The following is an 18,762-nucleotide window of genomic DNA, read 5'->3' as shown; positions in this document are numbered from 1 at the left end:
ATACTGATCTTGACAAGAGACATGTTGCAGACAAGAAATTAGAAGAGGCTGCATTTGGTAGATTTGTAAGCAAAAATGCTTCTTTAAGTGAGAGAATATCAGCATTGGGGACCACCATAGCTATGAACACCAAACAAAAACTGGGGTGAGGGCTGTGAATATGTATATAATAAATCTACAATGAAGGCCAAGGGTGTTATGTATCAAATACCTTATGCAGGTCTTAAATCTCATAAAACTATCGATAGTCTTTTAACCAAAAAGCAGCGCAAGAAAAAAAATTCTTGTATTGCCAAGGGCCATGGTATGAAATTGTTGCTTAGTACCCCCCAATTAAAAAAAATTACAGCAATCCAGAAAAAAAATCACATGTGGGTGGATTTATATTTACTATCCCGGCCATCTTAGCAGAACTTGGGGCTGTTGGGAGCTTGGCTGGGGGATCAGCTGCCATAGCAAAAACAGTAATAGATGTCAAGAAAAATAAGGCAGAATTAGATGAAATAAAGCGCCATAACCTGGCCATGGAGAAACAAGGCAAAGGTGTTAAGAGAGCCATGAATAAGTTTTAAAAAAACAAGAGCCGCTTACAAACCAAGATATTGAAGCTTTAATCAAGCCGCTGGGCATCAAAAATTTTTAGAGGTGTGTACATGTCTGATTCTTTACCAGAACAACCACTCAACAAAGAGTGTGGCATTGTTAATTTGGATAAGTACAAAAATCAGGGCACTCACTGGATTTGTTATCTTAAATATTTAAAAGATGAGGCATTTGTGTTTGATTCATTTGGAGGTGTTCCACCTGAAAATTTAGTAAAATATCTAAAATCAGCTAATCTTTATTACAATAATGCCCGTGTTCAAAATTTCAAAGATGTTAATTGTGGACATTTGTGTTTATCTGTTCTTAGATATATGTCTCAAATAAATAAACCATCAATTGAAAATTTTCAAAAGGCCCTGTGGTATCTGAAACATCATGGGGGTATTCCATCTCACCAGCCAAAATTCAATATTGAAACTCAAATTACATGATGATATAGTGTATCCCAAAACAATAGCTCTCAGAGCATTTTATGGCATGTACTTGATCCCTAATATTACACACCACAACAACAAAATTGCAGTAGGGGATCAAAAAATTGTCATCACTCCAGGGCAATATAATCTGTCCACTCTAAATGCTCAATTACCCAGAGGTATAGTATTAACTCAAAATTCTGTCACTCACAGAGTAGAGATTGTATCTGCTACAGAAACAGTGGATCTGGGTACTATAGGAGAGCTGTCAGGCTTTGTGAACAACACAAAACTTGAACCAGCCATCAAACACACTGCTATTAATATACCTAAATTCTTAGCCATAGAGACTCTGAATATTCACTGTAATGTGGCCGAGGGTATGATCACCAAATCAAATGGCATAGGCACTCACAAACAAACTGGCATCATTGCAACATTTAAACCTAATTCTGAATTTATGGAGGCAATCATCTACACTCCATCCCAACATTATATTTTCCTGTGTGCCATAATAGAATAGATTATATTGAGTTGATGGTCACTAATGAAAAAGAAGAAATAGTTGATTTTGCTGGAGCCACAACAACTGCAATCATAGAGATTAATATTTAAATAAAAATACATACAAAAAAAATGGAAAATATTGAGAGTTATGAGCTACAATCATTCCCCCCAAACAGGAGGACATTTGCAAATTTAAATCAACCCAACACAGAAATTGAGGTTGATCTTGATGTAGGGGATGGCTTTATACACCCCCACAGAGCAGATCTATACATCAAATTTGATGTTGTAAAGCTCGATGGAACAGATTATCCGGCAATTTCAAATATAAGATTGGTGGACAATTTTGTGCCGCATCTGTTCTCTGAAATTGAGATCAGAAAGCATGGTGTTGTTATAAACCGAGTGGATTATCCCGGCATTACCTCCACAGCTTTGGCCACACTAAAATTATCCAAAACCGAGGCTTCTTACTACAAAATAGGTGGATTTGAGGCTGGTGATAAAATATTATCCAAGAGCCACACAGTGCTGTTCCCTATGCGCCTGTTGCCAGGATTCTTCTCAGATTACAAAGATATTATGTGGAAGGGTGGTTTAAGAATTACATTTAGAAGAGCTGCCAATGATAATAATGCTTTGATGAGGTACAGTACATTAAACTCTACAGTGGAAGCTCTGCCCAATACCCTACCTGATGAAGGCAAATGCATTATTCAGACTATGGAGCTAAGAATCCCAGTTGTTGAATATGAAGCCAGTTATGCTCTTAAATACAAAGCAGATATAATAAAAAATCCACAAGTACCTTTACAATTTTATACATATCAATGTGTACAGAAGCCTGCCACTGGTACTTATTATGAGTTTGATGCTACAAATTCATTCTCCAGTATACAATATGACATGCCGGATTTTGTGGTGGTACTGTTTCAGACTGGAAGACACAATAATCAGGAAAAAATTCAAGTAGATTTGATAACTGCAACATCAAGAACATATATCTTAAAAATGGCAGAAATGAGGTATTCCCTAGAGAAAATTATAATAATAATAATAATATAATAATGTCCAAGGATGATTTCCTTAAATTATATGAAGCATTTACAGCATACAAAAGGGTCACTACTGGCAATACTGACATGTATTACACACCAGATGAATTCAAAGCACAGAGACCCATGTTTGTCATCAACACTTCAAAAAGGAAACAAGTTGTGGTTAATGACAGGACAAACATTAAAATTATCTGTGAATTCCACAATACACTCCCTGATGACACTATATGTAGTGTTATTCTCATAGATGAAAAATCATATGTTTATGATGTAAGAAATGAGAGAGTCACAGAGCAATTCTAGAATTACATTGTTTTAGTACTAGATATGCAAGTTGAGCCTGGTGCCCAATTGAACTTAAACCGGAAGTAAATATGTGTGTGTGGGTGTGTGTTTTATGAGGATTTTGGCTTAATTTCAAGTGTATCCAAAACAATATCAAGAAGGGGCATATTTTTAACAAGCTTATGGACAACAATCTGGCTGATGCAACTTTTGTAAGTATGGGCAAATCAATCTGAGGGGGCTCATCATTTGTACACTGTAGTTTCGGGAAATTCCCGAGGGCATTTTTACAAAAATCTTGGATTAGACGGAGTACCACACTTGAGCAAAAAGCTCATATGGGCATGTTGAGCAAGTTTTAAGTGTAGCCAAATCTGCCTGAGGGGGGTTCATCATTTGTTGAGTTTATAATACCACAAATCACACTACTCACATTACGAAAAATAATATTGAAATGATGATACTGTTTAGTGTAGTGTTGCAAGAAAAAAGGTAACTGAACACAGTGTTTGTATTTCTTGTTGAGATAGAAGGTAAAAGAAGGGAACTGAACATTTTGTGTGTATTTATTTTGGAAAATAATTCGAGTAGCAAGTCTTTCAGCAGGACGGGGCCACTGCGCACACCGGTAATGGTAATATAACGTTCCTCGAGGAATTCTCCAAATAGGGCCCTGTACAGGGAAACTGTATTTTCTTATCCCACCAGAATATAGGATTACAACGTGTGTGACGCTTTTCTGAGGGGCATAGTAAAAAAACTGTGTTTTATGCTGGTACCACGTAACATTTAATAAATGCGTGCAAACATTGAGTCTGTGATAACTGCTGCAACTACGTATCAGTGTGCAGTCATGGTTGAACGGATCATTAACCGTATGGAGTACGTAGTGAACAATAATGAACTCCATGTGGAGCATGTAATCGTGTAAGGACGTCCATACAATGCTATTGGTTTGTTATAGATACTTTCAGTTATCTTCTTATTGCAACACCCTGAATTCATCTGAGCCTTTGTACTGAATTTTTATAATTTTAAGCAACATATGTACTGTTTTGGATTACGTCAGCGTCATTGCACATTAGTACATGTACAGGCTGTTTAAAAGTACGGAACGTACTTTGGTATTTTGTGTGTTCGATCCCCGGTGGAGACACAACGCACAGTGGTGTGTATCTCACTGCAGGCTCTAGGCTTGATCCCAAATTTTACAATGTATAAATAAAGTGGACTTAAACTTATTTGAGTCACTTAACATATTTCCGATACAGATGATGCAGAAGAATACGATGGTAGAAAAGGAATTCGAAAATTATATGTAAGATCTATAATACTTAGCACAACGTATTTGATAATCGCATGCCAAAAATCAGGAGCCTTCTTAATAATTCAACATACCTGGCAACACGTAATACTGTTTCGTTAGAAAAGTTGTGTTGCCGAACATCTAATTGACTCCAATGCTTAATTGTTTTATTCTTTGCATGCAAAGAATTCGGGAGATTTTTTTGAATCAGCAGATCTGGCAACATTGAGTCTCTATCTCACTCTAGAACGTGAGAAGGAACACTTCCCGCCAAAACAAAGCGCTCCAGTCGGAGAGCCAACCAGATAACCCTTGAACTGTATGTGCCTGAAGCTAATTGGCTTCTTGGCTCACGTTTGTGGCGGGACGAGAACAAAGAAATGCCTCTGACGAAGACAGCGCAGCGTCCTTGACCCACAGCAGCTACTGAGTGATTCCGAATAGCACGAAAACCACCCTCTTTCTCCCCAGGGAGAGAAATTACGCAATTAAAACGAGGTTTCGCCGAGACGTCGTCGTCTTGAAGCGCAGACGGAGACGGCAATAGAATCGCAAGGTTTCCTGTTAAACGATTAATTTAACTCCCTCTGGGGAGAGACTAAACGGTCCGGGAGAGTAATTGACTTGGCGGACGGGTTGCTTCTGATGCATTTGGGGAAACGCTACAGCCTGAATGCATGCTGCATGTAGCGGAGAGGGACTAAATGCTTTGTTGAGAGTGTATTGAGCTTTGAATTCAAGCTTCGGCTACGTAAATATTCATTATCCGAGTCAGTGGTGGCTATATAAGCTTAGAACCTTTGCAGATCTCAATAAGGGGCTCTACATCACCAAACCCGAATGCATAAAATCTAGGTTGATGTTTTTTTTGGGCATACCTTACTTTACCAATTGGCTCTACAGCTCTGGGTGAGCTTTGGCCTCCTGCACTATCAGCCTCCAAGCATTTCGGTCCAATATCTTCTCCCTCCATCCATGGACTCCCATTCTTTGTATATCTTGTACGACACTATCCCGCCATCTTAGTTTGGGTCTGCCTCTTCTTCTTGTGGAGTACATTCTCTCATACATAATTCTTCGCGGCATTCTATCCTTATTCATACGTTCTATATGACCCATCCAGCTAATTCTTCTGGCTTTAATAAATCGTACAATATCCTTTTGATTTAAGATGGAATTTATCTCTTCATTGTTTCGGCTTCTCCAGAAATCTCCATCCTTGATTGGTCCATATATTTTTCTGATTCTTCTTCTTTCAGTTTTCCTTAATTGCTGTTCGTCTTCTACACTCATTGTCCATACCTTAGCACTGTAAGTTATTACCGGTCTAATAAGTGTTTTGTAAATCAATAATTTGGTGTATCTGCTAATTAACTTGCTTTTTAGTAATTGTATGTTGACATAATATGCTTTGTTCCCTGCATTTATTCTTTCTCTAATTGCATCGTGCATGTTTTTTTTTCTTGGCATAAATTGATATATTTAAACTTGAATTTTTCTTCAAACCAATCGTGTCTGATCATCTAAATTGATGCATTTTTAGTGCATCACATGTACTACCAGTTACAAAAATTACCTTTTGATGCATTTCTCTATGTACTTTGATGCACCAAAGTACATCATTACCATCTAATTCACTTTACTGTGTTACTGGAGTCGACATATATTTGTCAATTGACACATTTTGGGGGTTCTGTATTTATAACGTGAGTTTAGCGAACACAACGATATTGTTTATATAACGTTTGAGTCCACTTATTGCTCAGATAGGTTAACCGAGACTGTAACTGCAGTTTAAAGTTGTATCCAAACCTCTGCTCTGACCGTGCGAGTTCAGCAAGCAAGTATAAAATGCAAGCAAAAACGTATATTTCATGGTAGGCAGTAGAAGTTAGAATAAACAACGTTCTCGTACCTTGCATTTCTTATCCACTTTTGCGAGCAGGAAGTATTTTCACACAAAACTGCAATTTGAACGGTGCTAAGGGGAAAAGGCAGTCAACAACTGATACAAGGCATAATATTACGTACCTTCTATTTACGTAGAAGTCTTCATTTACCTTCTGGTATCACCGTAATTTACTGAACTCTCCTCCGTAATGTCATAGTAAACACGTTATCGAGAATAGGTGTTTTTACAGATAGCTACCTAGGCCCGTAACGTCTTTTTTGTTTTCAATCATTGCAGACCAGCGGATGTACTACAGACAGTCGAGTAAGTTTAGGTTTTTAAGGTGAAAGAAAAAGATGTCGTCTGCATATTGGAACATGTCGCACATACAAGATCTCGGTGGACTTCCCGATGTCGTAGTGGTAACGTAATCAAGCGGTCCAGGGTTTGATACCCGTGGACTCACAAAATGGTTCAGTCCCAATTCGCCTATGTGTGCATAAAGTGGACTTAAAAGAAAACTCACTCTAGTTTAACAAATTATGTTTATATTATAACATACTCGCGAACGAACAAAATCAATGGCAAGAAGTTACCATGACAACATTAATGAAATTCAAACTTTCTAATAATATTAAACCAGTGACGGCTCTGAATGAAGTGAAGAGCTAGTAGGATAAGAATGGGGTAATACGAACAATTAGATCGATAGGTGTGTTTCACTTACGTCACAAACTGTTGCATTGTGGCTTCGCGCAACCATGATTGAGGCCAGTTCTTGTAAGCATACGGAATTCAAGCTGGTGGGCGGGAGATACTAACACAGGCATTCGTGATTTGAAATAAACGTGCTTTTAGTGCAGATGTAACGAACGCTACGAATTCGATATTTTCTTGCAAACGAGAAATGAAATTGGCTGCAAACATGGCGGCTGTGCTCACCCTGACGTCACTTAGAAGAAAATAGGGTTTCTCTTACTTCACCTAATTCAGTCACCAGCCGCCGTTGCATTAAACACTTAGGGTTTAAAATAAACAGGTTGAGTTAGTTCACTAACAATTGTCCTGAAAATGAAATAATAATGGCAATTCTCAACACATCAGCAACATAATATATGATAGTAGGGGTACGGGAACTTCTCGGAAATACTGTATATTAATTTTTGACTATTCTGGCTTGACCTGTGTAACAGACCAGATAACAATGTATGCGGTGGGATAATCTTCCAATAAAAATATTAAAAACAATCATATTCATGAAATTTACCAATTATGGCAATGCGGGTTATTTTAATTTCCATTGTGTCAATTAACATAATTTCGTTACATCATTGGTCATACTACAATTACAGAAAGTACATGACATTCTACATTATACATAAAGCACATTATGAAACACATGACAAACATTATCCAAGTCTTTGAACATACCCCAAGCTTCGAAGACATCTCCTCAAGTCCCCTGATTTTTCATAATCCTGTAGAATGTTCCTTATCCTTTGATCCAAACTGACGGCACACTTTCGTCGCTCGTCACTACTCCCTGCATCTACGTGAATGGTGTACAACTGAGTGAACTGTTTTGGACAACTGTCGAAATTTTCGTCGGCAAAGGCACAATTGGTATTTTCCATAAAAATTCCTTACTTCCTCCGAAGCAAACATGAGAATTCTGTAGCCATCAGTCGAATCAACCTGCAGAAAACTTTTCTCGTCAAAAAACTTCATTTGTTACTCCGAGATGATATTGTCCTCTGGCTTCTCGGGTTCTTGCCTGACACCCAGAGAGGCTTTCCGTAGCTTGGTGAAGCCCGACTTTACTGACGAATACAGGGGAAGTTCGGTAACCATTTCGTAACTGTATCCTGTACAGCTTTCATCTTTTGCGAGAACACTTCGGGAACAGGTACACCTACATCTTCCCATACTCTCTTCCTACAAACAGTCAGTGCCATCCTTACTTCAGCTGCTGCTATTGCTATTTGGTACACAGGTATAGTCCTTCTGCGAAATAATTCTTTCTCCATTTGTTGATATTGTCGCCGGACATCCCCTCTTCTTTGATGCCCCTGGCGAATGAGCAGTGGCTTATCCTTGGTAGTTTCCGTTATATATATATATATATATATATCCCTACAGCGTTGGCGTTACATCGCAGCGTCGAAAAGAGGAAAGAGGTTATTCCAAAAAGCTATGAAAGACTTTTTAAAAAAATAATGTTCTCATTTATGTTGTACTACTAATAAATAATTACTATACAGTTTTAAGTGTTGTTTCGTCATTTACGACCTATTAGCACATTATCTCCGTCTTATCCGAGTTTTTCCGTATCCGAGGTAGTCTCGGTCCCAATTAGCTCGGATAATCGCAAGTCTACTGTATATATATATTTCTATTCTAATCGCATGGAAAAGTGACAGGTGTTTTTTATTGGCTTACCCTATTCTATTCGTAGAAAAAAATGAGTAGAACAGGTAAAGGAGTGTAAGTGAGGTTAGCAACACTTAACGCAAAATCCATCCCGGCGCAAATTCTACGCGGCGCAAATTCCACGGACTCAAAATTCCCGCACCCCCTAATATATACAAAGTCACATCTCAAAGTTCATGCAGTGATAAAAAATAATGTGAATGTAATATGTTGGCGGACATAAAGCATTGATTCTCTATGCGTTTTGAAGAGACCTCGGCTCTTATAAATCCGCCCCCAGTTTCAATAAAACTTGAAATGAGGAATTGAAATCCGGAGATTTAGAAGCGCACTCATCACGTGCAGGCGATACAGTTTGTTGGCATTACTATTGTCTGGTTCACCTGGCGGGAACGTTAAATCGAGATTTGACTGTAACTTGAATAAGGGAAAAAAATTGCCTCTGACACTTTTTAACGGCTACTATATTATTGTCACCCTCTTAATGCTCTTTAAACCACGTTTTTATTGTTTAATTTACGTTCGTGTCAATAAAAAAACATGTAAAAACAGTTCTTGATCTCAGGTGAATGTACTAATACCCCATTAAATCCACCGCACCTTTCATCCGTATGTGTCCACTTCATTTAGGCCAAAGCGCTCACCTCCCACAATAAATTCACCACATTCCACACATGTGGACGAAGAGCTGTACACCGACCAATAAACTTCATTCTCCTTGAAGTTTTAAAGGCTCCAATATAGGTTTGATTCCGGACCTGGAGTGCATTCACGCTGCCGTCGGAGTACATGAAAATGGACCAATTTCGGAATGCCATTTCGGTGGACGTCATCCTCCTGCGGAGCGTATAAATGTGTGTTAACGGGGAGCCGCAAAATGAAGAACCATTGCTTCCGCTTTATGACGCGAATTTCATGTCGAGCATTCCAGCGAATGGAGATATGAGCTCCCGGTCGTATTTGCTTTCCAGGAGAGCATCTGCTTCTGTCATTATGACCGCAGAGCTCTGCTATATGGAGCAGGATTAACAGAACATATGTCAATCAACGATGGCAATTTGAATAGCTTATATTGCATCGTCGGTATGCGTTTCCTTGTTCTGCAGGAATAGAAAAACTCTCTACATTCGAGCAACAGTATATTGAAAACATGTATATTTCCCATTTCTCTTTTCCCGATAGCAAGTTATATTCTTAAATATGCAATCCTATATAAAGGGTCATTGGGGTATTTTTTTTCGGGGAGGGGGGACTACAATTGTAAAGGTGGATAGTACATCACTAGAGATCTCCAAATTACAATGCAACAACTTTAACCACTGAATGTCGGGTGCGCTCACTCTCTAAGGGATGAAGGGGTCAGGAACGAGAAAGGGAGATAGTGGGTCCTGCCTACAAACAAAGTAGCTAATAGCAAAATGATTCTTCTCAACATTTGAGCAGAAGGTTGAAATAGAGTCAACAGAGGAAAAGCTGTCAGCTTTAAAATGACTTAATTTCTAGCAGAATTTTCTCTTGTGGAGTTAGAATGGGGCCTTAACTGATATTAGGAAAAAATATAAGGTTCATATCTGGCTGCAAAGAAGCTAAGTTGGCAACACTATTTACGGATGACGAGGCTCTGTTGTATATTATGTCCTTTGTTGATCACTGCTAGTTTTGTAACACCGCACCAATTCTGACAAAATCATAACAGGACATGGAAAAATGCCATGTATCGCAGATGTCCAATAAAGCTAAGTGGGCGGGCATGTTACTTTTCTTCGTGCAAAGTGGAGTATGACGTCGAATGTGGTAACCGCCGACTCAATACCTCTTGCTCTTTGTGGGTGGATATGTCTGTCTTCTTCTCTCATTCATTGTAATCGACGCTTTGTTCTTTCCTTGCACTCTGCGTTCCTTTAGCCGGAGAAATTAAACTGTGCAAGATCAAAATGTTGAAGGTGTGGAGGGGATGTACCATGAAAAATGAAATTGGAATTGTTTAGTAGATATACCGCCTCCACACGCTACAGGCATCGTATATTGTTGTTGTGTACGTGTGCTGCTGGATGGGATTTCATTATAAGAAATACTCTTTTTATGAAATCGGAAGGCTCCATTCCATTACTTAGATCAAATTTATTTTTTTTCGCTATTTTGGGAAAAATGCTCCTAACGTTTTCCTAAAAGTACCTTCATAAGGATTTACAGTGAAACCTCGATTTTACGTTTTTCAAAGGATAAGGATTAAAGAAAGCAGGAGGACGTAAAGATGGGGCAGGTAGAGCGAGGAGGGAGAAATGAAAGATAAAAAGAGACAGAGAATAGAAGATTGTGAGAATGTGCTAATGAGAATGAGAGAGAAACAATGAAAGAATGAGAAATATAAGCGAAAATAAGCTCCAGAGCCGCTTATGTAGTCATATGAACAGAAATAAAATCACCTTAGATTATACACCGAGTATTTAACCCACGCCTTCCATGTAGTAGTCAGACATCACACTGGCTTTTATTCAGAAAATGGTAATAATAATGTAGCACTTGTGCACTTGCTGGTTGCAGAAAGTCTCCATATCATACATTGTATATACGAGGGATGATCCAATAAAAAGTTTACAAAGCCTATTATGGCGTATGTGTTAGACATAGCTGGAAGATCAACACACCTGGTGATGGAGGACACTCAACACTAGTCCTCGATGTAATGACCTTTTTTGTTCAAGCACTTGTCACAACGGTAGATGAGGTTTTCCATACCGGTTGCACAGAAATCCGCGTCAAGTTCTCGTAGCCACCGTGAGGCAGCTCTTTTGACATCATCACACGTCAGATAATGGTGGCCAGCCAACAAAATGGTAGTCCCAGCTCAGCTGATATGGAGCGTAATGTTCTTCTTCTGTCCTCACGAATATACTCATCCACAAGAGCACAGTTCACGTCAGTGGTTGAGGTACTGGGTCTATCGCTGTGTCCAGGGTTGTCATTGGCAATACTGGTCCGTCCTTCTTTCAAGGCATGACACCACTTCGCTACATGTTGCCTTGAAATTGCCCCCTCCCCATACACCTGCACAATCTGCCTATGAATGTCAGCAGGTGTAGTGTTTTTGGTCCACAGGAACCGCACCACTGCCCTCACTTCTACTCTTGACCAATTTTCTAGACGAGTCACCAATTTAAATTTCCGCTTCTCGGGTATACATTGTCAGAATTTGAAGTCCTCAAACCCGCAACAAGAGAAACATGTTATTCATTTACACATAAATTTTCGTTACGTTACAGTGAATAAAACAAAAGTTATATGCTTTGTAACCTTTTTTCAGATCATCCCTCGTATATGCACTTTTCTGTTTGCCATTCGAGGCCTCCTCGATGTGGTAGCGTTAACGTCGCCGCCTTGTAATCAAAGGGTCTCGTGTTCGATACCCGGCGGAAGCACAAGCGGTTCGGTTCCCACTTTAAATTGTAGGCTCAGTCCCGATTAGCCTTTCTGTGCATAAAGTGGGCTTAAAACAACAAACCTATTAACAAGTTGCCGTTAGCGTCATATCTGTTTTGCATGTTTCCCGTTCATTCTGTTGCCTCCTGTATCCTCGATAAACAACAATACCTTACCGAGGATTCGAATCATGGACTCCTGATGTAGCGCACTGTGTTTCTCGCTCTGCCACCGTAGTGGCCACCAACTGGACCATTGAGGATAAAATAATTCTAAATTAAAAAAGAAAACTAAGTTTTGTTATTATTTCATGTACGTATGTATGAGTATTTTGAGCAGGCCCCGTGGTGGCGTGGTTAGAACATCACGCTACGACGCCAGGTTTCCGTTGTTCGAATCCTGGCCTGGGCATGGATATTTGTGAGTGTCCATTCATCGATTTCATCATATCATCACTCATTTCCATTTTCGCAAATTAACTAAAAGTGGCACAAAGGTCGAAGTAGAATAAAGCAAATCAATCCAATCCAATGAGTATTTTGAATTTGAGTAAAGGACCACAAGAGAAGGTCTCCTGCTATTGGTTGATTCAGAGGATGCATTGAAACTGACAGAAAGAATCGGGTTTGCACGAAATGGCTGACATTTGCATGCAGATTTGCAAAGAGTAGGATTGAGTTCAGTGATCTTCATTTAATCCCTAAATCACTCCCTGACGACGTGAAGCATGCACATTTCATTCGACGTAACGCGGACCATTGAGACCTGCATTCAGCATCGGATCCAATTACGAATGCAACGATGCGACGATGGTTGCAGACGAGTTACCAAGCGATACTCGAATGTAAACTTCAAATTGAGAATACGATTTCCGATAATCATGGCCCATTGAGCGAGCATGGAATTACTGCACGGCTGAAGGCGACATCAATTAGTATCCGAAGCTATTTAGTATCATCCATCCAATGTATATGGCGGATATGGTCAATTGGGTACTAAGTTGAAATCCAAAATGGAGCATTTTAGCATTAGTTGTTTCTGTATTTAGTTATTTTGTATCTTATCTGAACATTGTCCCTCCAACACATGCAAACATCAGGCTTACACTACTCAAAATAGGAAAAGTAATAATATTCAAGGGGAAAGAAAGAGAACAATAAAATGACCAACAGATGTCACTGCTGCTAACTCTTTGCTCTCTGTTGTTAGTGAGAGAAAGAACGGATTCATTTTTTTTAACTTCTGTTACTTTTAATATTTATAATACAATGCACTAACTATTTACTATTGCAATGACTGCGTTTATCTTTTAAGCAGTGTATCTTGATCAAATTTGATCTTCTTCCAGACATTGTTCTGTACGTCTGTCTTCTTCTGTATACTTCCCTCCGTATATCATTGGCCTTATTTATGGCTGGCCTCCGTGACGGAGTGGTTAGCACAGTGTGTCAAGACGACAGGGGTCTCAGGTTCGAATCCCGAATTGGGCACTAGTGTACTTCATACTATCACTCATCCTTATCTTCGCGATTAGCCAAGAGCGTCAAAAAGCAAAGGAAAATAAACCATTTCAATCAATTAATCCTCTCCAATGGACTTAGTAACATTCAAAATGAATACAGGAGCAAGGTACCTCTGCCAATGCTTTTTGAAACGGGGGACTAACCATAATGGATGTTACGTACCGCCACGTCTCTACTATCAATTACCCTTGCTCCTACCGTTGTGAGGAAAAGGCTCTCTTAATCTCAAATCGTAGTAAGGAAACTCTCGATTTAACCTTAATAAAAGGCTTATTCCTCGTATACCAGCTTACAACGTTTGTAGAAGATTAAGAATTTTTCTCTTTCAAAAAGCCACCAACGTAGGAGGGAAATAATAGAGCATGATTGAAGCCCGCGTCGGTATTTTTTCTCAACTTTTTCTTACACCTATTTATCCGTCTCCATGGATATTGCATGACTGTTGATGTCTTGTTGTCAAATTGACATCAAAAAGTTGCGGTATCCAGTTTAATAATCGACAGATACAGTGCTCAAAAAAAGTTTTGCATATTATGATTGCATGCGGTTTGAGTCGCAATATCCCCAAAAGATATACAATGTTCATTATGTGAGCAATGCCCGAGACAGAAATCGACATAATGCCCCAAGTGAGTTCGATATTCAGCACATAGAGGGCAGTAGTTGCCACATGATCCCTGAGCAGATTTGAAAGCAGCCCGATGGGAGGCATTGTCCGTGTCTTATCCGCACTTGTGAGTTGGAAACTGCACCGAGAGTGGGTGGAAAACGAAGGGCAACATGCCTCGAGCAACCATTTCTGCTACGGACCGCATTCGAATTGTGACGCTGCTGCAAGAGGGATATCGCCAAGTGGACGTCGCTGCCCGTGTTGGAGTGAGCCAAAGTGATGTCTCTCGAGTGTGGAAAATGTTCAGGGAGACACAATCAGTTGCTGATCAACCAAGGACAGGGCGGCCATGTAAAACAACACGCAGGGAAGATCGATACGTGGTGAATTCGGCACGTCGTAGACCCACTGCAACTGCTACCAGTTTGGGCCAAGATCTGCGGAGGGCCTCAGGAGCGAATGTTTCCAATCAGACAGTGCGGAATCGACTTCATGAGGAAGGATTGACGTCAAGAAGACCCATACCCAAGGTTCCTCTGAAACCACACCATAAGAGAGACCGTGTAAGGTGGGCAACAATGCACAGCGAATGGAGTCAGGAACAGTGGAAGCACACGCTCTTTACAGACGAGGTCACCATCAGTTTGCACTCGTTAAGCAAAAGCATAAGGGTTTGGAGACGATCAGATGAGAGATTGAACGAGCCCTTCATCCAGGAACGTCACCAGAAGCACGGGGCTCCATCATATTTTGGGGTGGAATCATGTTTGGTCGACGTACGCCCCTAATTACTCTCTAGGGTCACGTCACTGGTCTGATGTACAGAAACGCTATTCTCGAACCCGTGGTAGCAGGTTTCTCTACAACTGTGGCGGATGGTTTCACGCTGGTGGATGATAACGCTCGACCACATCGAGCCAGAGTGGTTCAAGAGTTCCTTGATGTGCATGGCATTCGACGCATGGTGTGGCCGGCGTATTCTCCAGACGTGCACTGTGTGGAACATGCATGGGGACACCTGAAGCGAGCAATTGTCAGCCGCGAAAATCCTCCTGTGAACAAGGTGCAATTGCGGGAGGCTGCCATTCAAGAGTGGGACAGTCTTCCTCAGGAGAAGTTGAATGCTCTTATCCTTAGCATGCCCCGTCGTGTTCAAGCATGTTTTCAGGCTCTAGGTGGCTATACGTGGTTACTCCCATCTGTTAATCTCAAGTATGCCTGCGAGGCATAGGTACACGGTATTGCACTGCCTTTCGTTTGTGTTTCGCATCCCACATTTACAATCTTGTGCTTCTGGTGTGATTTTGTTTCTTCTGCATGGTTGCACTGTTTCCTTTCTGTTTGTATGTCTCCCCCGTACTCTTGAATAAGATTCCATGTATCTAGTACAATAAAATGATCACAAACCCTGAATATGCAAAACTTTTTTTGAGCACTGTAGTAAGGTTAACATCTACACGTGTGGATGAGGTGACACCAATGAGATAATATGACCCAATTAGATATCGAACTTTCCTTCTGATACTATTTGTCTGTGACGCACTAAATACTTGACAAGAAACAAAATAACTTAAAATTCCAAATGTACGCAGAATACAACTGTAATAATGAAATGTCCAGGGCATTACAGGGGATTACTTTCTTTTGGTATCCAGCTTCACATTTTCCCATCTTTTCTATATTTAATTTGAGGCTCTTTGTTTTAAGTCAACTTTATGCATAGAATGGGCAATCTGGTCTGCACCTACAGTTTGTAGTGGGATCCGAACCAAGTATGTACCTCCACCTGATATCGAACCCGGGACTCCTTTATTACAAGGCGACAACGCTACCACTGCGCCATCGGAGAGGCCCATTCTATATTTGCTGTCGTTATATTTTAGTAATGATAACCTCCCTCCTCCCCGACAACCACAATTTGGGCACGCCACTGCAAGTAATCCATTTCTTTAGAAATCTTCGGACAAATGAAGCGAAAAGATTTCATCACATTATCCGAACAGAAGTGTAAGAGCGAATAATCTGATTTCGATTTCCTTGGAAATCGGCTGGAATCTGGAATCTCAAACCAGTTCTTCGAAACAGGAAAAAAAAAACGATTCTTCTAAACAACCCTTTTATCCACGGAATGCGATGCAGTATTCCCTCCCACGAGAAATCAAAAAGAGTTTCCTGGGCGGTTTAAAGCGATCACGTGCCGGGCGTACGGAGGAAGCCCGCTCTCTTTACCACAAGAACCGCAGAGACCGGGATTTTCTGGCGGGGAGGGGAGGGGAGGATACTCTCTATTCCATTTACGACGGTTAGTCCCAAAAGGAGAGAGTAAAATTTTCAGGGCTTTCGGAAATGTTCTATCCCAAGTGGTTGTCGTTCTCACTTTCAAAACGATAATATAGTTTAAATTTAAACTGTGGTTCTTAAGCTTTTACACTAGCGTACCACTAAACCAAAATTCATATTTCTGCCGTACAACCAACTAATGATTTTTCAATTACTGAAACTAAAATTAGATTACCTTCTTTCATTGACATTAAAATAAGAAATGTATACATAATTACCATATAATATGTATTAACGCCTCTCCGAAGGTGTAGTGGTAAGGTCGTCGCCTTGTAATCAATGGGTCCCGGGTTCGATACCCTTGGAAGCACATGTCCAAGTGGTTTGAATCCCACTTTAATCTGTAAGTCCAGTTACGACAACAATTCAATCAATAACTGAATCTATTCAGTGATGTATTATCAAAGGGACGCAGGAGATTTTTACATACATTTTCTATATTTTTTCTATCAAGCTATCGTACTAGTATCCGAAGGTACCAGTACTGGTACGCGCACCATAGTTTGAGAAACCCTGATGTATAAGATAGAACCAAGAATTAACTAAGGATCCAAACCTCTCCTTCAGCTACACATACGAGTATCCTTTAAGAGGGCTCACTTCCAGCTCCCCAAGACACATAACTGTTCTATGGGCCAGCCAAGATGTTGGTATAATTGGGGGGTACTAATTTTCCTTGATACCACAGTTAAATAGGTGTCTCAGGATACAAAAAAAACATGCTTGCCATCTCAAAGTGGTAGCTAATAGAAATGGCGGTCAATCCAAAATGGCGGATGTTGACATTTGAATAAAATACTATATCTCTGAAACCAACCGGCCAATCTCAACGAACTTTTTTTAAATGTAAGCTTAATATATGATCTATATTTAATGTTATCTTTAGTTTTTCGATAGGAGTAACCGTTAAGTAATTAATCACGGATTAGTAAAAAAAATCGCATTTTTTACTATTAATTTTATATTTATCATTAATTTATTAATAATCTAGGCATCTGAGAAGAAAATATTCCAAACAAACATTGTAGCGTAAATGCTTATCCTTAATTTGACATATTACACTTGTTGGTTTTCACCTTAGAATTCATATAAAACAAATGAATTATGTAGTGTGTACATCGAATTCTTCTATCAGCATGTGTCCTTATTCCTATTTAATTACACGTATTGTAACTGGTATTGATTATTGAATAGCATATTATTGTTATATGCATGCAATAACATTTAATAATAATCATAATAATTGATATTAGTATTGTTATTATTAATATAAATAGTGTATATACGGTCTGTGTGTGGTCCTGTCCGTTGAGTGCCTGACACTCGTGATAGATTCTCAGGTGGGAATATTCGTGACAAATTTCCTGCATGAAACTGCTCTCGGAAACCTTCAGCCTCTCATCAATGGGGTAACTCTGTCTGATAAAGGTGGTCGTAGCGTGGTGTCCATCACATCATTTTCATTATGGTCGAGATCGAGAATATTAGGGGGCCTACCACTACATCCCTTATATGCCTTCATGGTATGGCACAGGAGATATCTTTATCTATACCTTTTATATTAGTGGAATTCTTCTTTGACGCCGCCCTTTCTTACTTTTCGCTCATCGAGACCTTGAGTTTGAAATGTTGTTGTTGTTGATTTGGTTTATTTTACTTCACATTACTTCACTTACAAGGAAAACCCATTTCCAGGCAAAGATTCGAAACCGCGACCCCTGGAGTCACAGCGCGCTATGCTAATCACTCCTTCACGGAGATCGGCTTGAGTTAAAAATGGTGATCACATGAAATTGATGAAGACCTAGACACACACAAAAAACACCAATGTTCAGGCCAAGAATAGAATCCGTAATCTTCGATAACGACATCTTGAGACATCCTCTCAACATTTAGGCATACACTTATAATTTTTGCACATAGTTGATTGATTTATTGATTTGTGTCAATTTTATTTCGTTTTCTGCCACTTTTGGCTAGTCGCGAAGATGAGGATGAGTGATGATATGATGAAATTGATGAAGAGACACTCAAAAAGAATACCCATCGGTGCTCGAACCCTTTGCTTCAAACATTTACTTGGTTGAAGGAAATGACAACATGCAATGTGCTTGAACTCCAAATACATAATACACTTGAGATTGCTTTATACGTAACGTAACTCGTTTCTTTGTAATTCTGTTTTATACATAAATTACTGTAGGTCCTGGCAAAATATAATTTGAATACGTGCAAATCAAACCTTATTTGTACATAATGCAATTATACGTAATTCGGTGTAATTTTCTTAAAAACAGTTGATTTGTACGTAGCCAAGCTACAACAATGTCGCAGAAGTGAGAGTTTTCAGTTGCCACTGATCGGTCTTGG

Source organism: Lepisma saccharinum, chromosome 23 (assembly GCF_977018435.1).
Source record: "Lepisma saccharinum chromosome 23, izLepSacc3.1, whole genome shotgun sequence".
Classification (NCBI taxonomy): Eukaryota; Metazoa; Arthropoda; class Insecta; order Zygentoma; family Lepismatidae; genus Lepisma; species Lepisma saccharinum.
This window is presented reverse-complemented; position numbering follows the sequence as displayed.